The sequence below is a fragment of the Lichenostomus cassidix genome, chromosome 1 (assembly GCF_008360975.1).
Source record: "Lichenostomus cassidix isolate B80296 chromosome 1, HeHo_3.0, whole genome shotgun sequence".
NCBI classification, from domain to species: Eukaryota; Metazoa; Chordata; class Aves; order Passeriformes; family Meliphagidae; genus Lichenostomus; species Lichenostomus cassidix.
Window position 1 is genome coordinate 99,049,658 of NC_139479.1, and position 5,539 is coordinate 99,055,196.

Below are 5,539 nucleotides of genomic sequence, written 5' to 3' on the forward strand. Positions count from 1 at the left end.
CTCCCAGGACTCTCTCCCTCCAGCCAGGAGGGCAGGCTCAGGTGCCCCCATCAGATGCACCTGGAGAAAGTTTCTTGGTTGATCTCGCTGGCCATCACTGGGGCCTCGCTCCTGTGATCTGCAGCAATGAAGGCCTGGTTTGATCTGCTTTTCAGCAGGAGATTGGACAAGGGAAGTCCATGCTCTGTAGCAATCCCGCTAGACAGAGAACATCCCAGGGAGGGGATGGGCCACCACAGCCAGCACACACTCCACCAGGCACATTACTTTTACTCCCCACGGGGTGGAGGGGCTACACAGAAGTGTCTACCTAGTGACGCCCACCCACCCAGTGACGCCCACCCAGCAATATCCATGCAGCAATGCCCACCCAGAAATGCCTTGTGTGCTTACAAGTAAGAATTAGCAGGGATTTATCTGAAAAAGCCTACCAAAATCGACCTCAAATGGAGCATTTTTAATGAAACACGGCAAAACATTCCAGGAACAGTAGAAGCATTCCATCAGGCTTTTTCCAATTCTCAGCCTCTGTGACACTCCTGGGGCTACACACACTGTGTTGCCATTTGTAGAAGTTGCTTGGGAAAAGGGTTGAGTTTTCTCTTGAGGAGAAAATAATACAGAGAGATGTGGAGCTGAGAAAACATGCCTCTTAAATACAAGGATTAACATTTGGACAGGGGAATAAGAGGGGAGAGAGCTAGGCACCACACTGGCTACATGGAAGGCGTCTCAGGGGTTTGGGAACAGATTGGATAGTGGGGATATGTGTGGATGTGGCACTTGGGTCCATAGTGTAGTGGAGGGCTTGGCCGTGCTGGGGGAATGGTTGGGCTTGATGGTCTCAGAGGGCTTTTCCCACACAAATTCCATGATTTCATGGTAATATGCACACACGATGGTCCTTTCCTGGCATCTGGGGTTGGGTGGTTCCTTCTGGTGGTCCTTGCACCCAAATCTACTCTGATCTTCTCAGCTGCTTCTGCCTGGGGACCACTGTAAGACAAAAATATCTCTTGGGAATAAGAGAGGCTGGGATAAACAACCATGGGAACCAGCTTTTCTGGGAAGGAGATGTAGATGTCTTCATGCCAAGATGATGGGGGTTAGCAGCTCACTGGATGGGTGAGCACTGGAATGGCTCCCAGTCTTCAGGGTATCCCATGGTCCCCACAGCAGGTTTGCTCCCCAAAGAAGTGCAGGATATGATCTCAGCCAATTGATGAAAATCTGGATCATTAAACCTGAGACTCAAGGTGGAAATAGGGATTAGATTAAAGTGGTGGTCTGTCTTGGTTTGAAAACAAACCAGTGGGAGATCACAAGTCAAGATTGAAATTAAAAATAAGTGAAATAATACAAGGAAAAGCACTGACAAAGTCAGATACAACCTAACACCCTGTTAGGGTGGTAGTAGCAGTTTAACTGAAGTAGTTTAGTTGAAGCGGTGATCTTGTGAAGGTTTAGTTTTCAGCTGAAGATCTAGTGGTAGCTCTGGTCTTCTGGGAACTCAGTAGACAGGGCTAGCTCAGGCAGTTTCAGGGCCAGGTTATATCCAGGTGGGAACACCTGGCTCTTCTTTCTTCGGCAGAGCATTTCACAATGGGATGAGATAAGTCCATGAGTTACACGGTGGGTCTCTGATGGCCTATTGCTTGTTATGTGGGGTGGGTTGTTAGTAAGTGATAATAGCTAACGGATGGCCCATTGCCTGTCATCCGGAGTGGGTGATAGCAGCTAATGGCCCACAGCTGGTGGTAATAGAATACTTAACTACATCAATATTGCAACTTAGGACATTATCCACCCCTTATTCTATTACCATTTACACAGTTCTCACTTAAGATAAGGTCTCTTTGTGGGACATAACGGGTTTCCCCATCTGCCTGCATCACCCACTAAGTATAACCAGGTTCTTGGGCAAAAACAACCCCACGGATGGGCTTGCTTTTGCCTGAGGTGGGACTAATCTAAACAGTCTTTCCTAAAAAACTTCTTACGTGTATCACAGGGACTTTATCTCCATCTACTGTGTGCAAAGGTTCGGACTCGGCAGGACTGGCTCGATTGATAGAACTCCTTGTGTTAACTATCCAGGTGGCCTTTGCTAAGTTCAGTTTTCAATTTTTGAAGGTTTCCCCGCCAAGTGCTTTCAAAGTTGTCTTAAGTAGTCCGTTGCACTGTTCAACTTTCCCGGCAGCTGGTGCATGATAGGGGATGTGGTATATCTATTCAATTTCATGTTCTCTAGCTCAGGTGCTTATGAGGTCATTCTTGAAATGGGTTTCATTGTTAGACTTGATTTTCTCAGGGGTACCATGTCTCCACAGGACTTGCTTTTCCAGACCCAAGATGGTGTTTTGGGCAGTAGCATGAGGCACAGGGTAGGTCTCTAACCATCCCGTGGTTGCTTCTACCATGGTCAACACGTAGCGCTTTCCTTGGCGGGTTTGGGGAAGTGTGATGTAGTCAACTTGCCATACTTCCCCATACCTGTACTTTGACCATCGTCCACCATACCACAGAGGCTTCACCCGCTTGGCCTGTTTGACTGCAGCGCAAGTCTCACAGCTGTGGATGACCTGTGAGATGTTGTCCATGGTCAAGTCCACCCCTCGGTCACGAGCCCACCTGTATGTCGCATCTCTCCCTTGATGACCAGAGGCATCATGGGCCCAACGAGCTAGAAATACTTCTCCTTTGTGCTGCCAGTCCAGATCCACCTGTGACACTTCCACCTTGGCAGCTCGGTCCACCTGCTCGTTGTTACGATGCTCTTCATTAGCCCGACTCTTAGGTATATGTGCATCCACATGTCGAACTTTCACAGTCAGCTTTTCTGCCCGGGCGGCGATGTCCTGCCAAATCTCAGCGGCCCAGATGGGTTTTCCTCTGCGCTGCCAGTTAGCCTTTCTCCAGCGATCTAACCATCCCCACAGTGCATTGGCTACCATCCAGGAGTCGGTGTAGAGATAGAGCCTTGGCCATTTCTTTCGTTCAGCAATATCCAAAGCCAGCTGGATGGCTTTAAGCTCTGCAACCTGACTCGATCCACCTTGTCCCTCGGTAGCCTGTACAGCTTGTCGTGTGGGGCTCCATACTGCAGCTTTCCATTTCCGATCTGTGCCTACAATTCGGCAGGAACCATCGGTGAAGAGGGCATAGTGTCTTTCACTCTCTGGCAGTTCATTATATGGGGGTGCTTCCTCGGCACGTGCTACTTGCTCCTCTGCTTCTTCTGAAGATAATTTAAAAGTCTCACCTTCAGGCCAGTTTGTTATAATTTCCAGAATCCCAGGGCGATTCGGGTTTCCAATACGGGCGCGCTGTGTGATGAGGGCAATCCATTTGCTCCACGTGGCATCAGTGGCATGGTGGGTGGAGGGAACCCTTCCCTTGAACATCCACCCCAGCACTGGCAGTCGGGGTGCAAGGAGAAGTTGTGTTTCTGTGCCGATCACCTCTGAGGCAGCTTGTACTCCTTCGTAAGCTGCCAAGATTTCTTTCTCGGTGGGAGTGTAGTTGACTTCAGACCCTCTGTAACTTCGACTCCAGAATCCCAGTGGTCGGCCTCGGGTCTCACCAGGCACCTTCTGCCAAAGGCTCCAGGACAGACCATGGTTCCCGGCTGCAGAGTAAAGCACATTCTTTACCTCTGGTCCTGTCCTGACTGGGCCAAGTGCTACCGCATGAGCGATCTCCTGTTTGATCTGGGTGAAGGCTTGCTGCTGTTCAGGGCCCCAGTGGAAATCGTTCTTGTTGCGGGTTATGAGGTAGAGAGGACTCACGATCTGGCTGTACTCAGGGATGTGCATTCTCCAAAAGCCTATGGCGCCTAGGAAGGCTTGTGTCTCCTTCTTGTTGGTTGGTGGAGACATCGCGATGATCTTATTGATGACCTCAGAAGGAATCTGACGCCGTCCATCTTGCCACTTTACTCCCAGGAACTGGATCTCTCGGGCGGGTCCCTTGACTTTACTCTTCTTGATGGCGAAACCGGCTTCCAGGAGAATTCTGATGATTTTCTCTCCTTTCTCAAATACTTCCGTTGCTGTGTCCCCCCACACAATGATGTCATCAATGTACTGCAGATGTTCTGGAGCCTCACCCTTTTCCAGTGCAGCCTGGATCAGTCCATGGCAGATGGTAGGACTGTGCTTCCACCCCTGGGGCAGTCGGTTCCACGTGTACTGCACACCTCTCCAGGTGAAAGCAAACTGAGGCCTGCACTCTGCTGCCAGAGGAATTGAGAAAAAGGCATTGGCAATATCAATGGTCGCATACCACTTTGCTGCCTTGGATTCCAGCTCATACTGAAGTTCCAACATGTCCGGTACAGCAGCACTCAGTGGTGGTGTGACTTCATTCAGGCCACGGTAATCCACTGTCAGTCTCCATTCTTCACTGGACTTACGCACTGGCCATATAGGGCTGTTAAAGGGTGAGTGAGCCTTGCTGACCACCCCTTGGCTCTCCAGTTCCCGAATCATTTTATGGATGGGGGCCACAGAGTCTCTGTCAGTGCGGTATTGCCGGCGATGCACTGTTGCTGTAGCAATTGGTACCCGCTGTTCTTCAATTCTCAGTAGTCCTACAGCAGACGGGGTATCTGAGAGACCAGGCAGGCTATTCAGTTGTCTTATGTCTTCTGTCTCTACGGCTGCTATCCCAAAAGCCCAGCGATGTCCCTTTGGGTCTTTGAAATATCCACTCCTGAGATAATCTATGCCGAGGATGCATGGGGCGTCTGGACCAGTCACAATGGGGTGTTTATGCCACTCATTCCCAGTTAAACTCACTTCAGCTTCCAGTACAGTCAGCTGCTGGGATCCTCCTGTCACCCCAGAAATAGAAATGGATTCGGTCCCCACATACCTGGATGGCATCAGGGTGCACTGAGCGCCGGTGTCAACCAAAGCCGTGTATCTTTGTGGGTCAGACGTGCCAGGCCATCGGATCCACACAGTCCAATAGATCCGATTATCCCTTTCCTCTACCTGGCTAGAGGCAGGGCTCCTCTAATCCTGTTTTTGGTGCACGATGTTCTTCTGTAAATGTGTTCCTGAGGTCCCTTCAAGAGGATCAGTCATATTATCACTTCCATTCTGTCTGGAGTTCTGGCCACAAGAGACTGGGGCAGTGTTGTACCTAGATGAGCCTCCTGAAGTGGATGTTTCCTTTTTCAATTCACGTACCCGGGCTGCTAAGGTGGAGGTGGGTTTCCTATCCCACTTCCTCATGTCTTCCCCATGCTCTTGAAGGAAAAACCAGAGGTCACGTCGTGGAGTTTGTTTTCTTTCCCTGACTGGAGTACGTCTGCTCCTGATGGCAGAGACTCTGGTTGGTTTCGGTGTGGCATGAAAAAATCCTTCTTTGAGCTCTTTCTTTAGTTTCGGGTGGCTCTCTTCAATTAAGCTCCGGACTTGCGCGGCCAGGTTTGTTTCCACCGATGAGACCTGGGTCCGTAGTGGAGCGGTGACAGTGTCCTCGTAAATTCTCAGTTTGTTTGTTAACACGCCTACCTGGTCTTCGCCTTCCC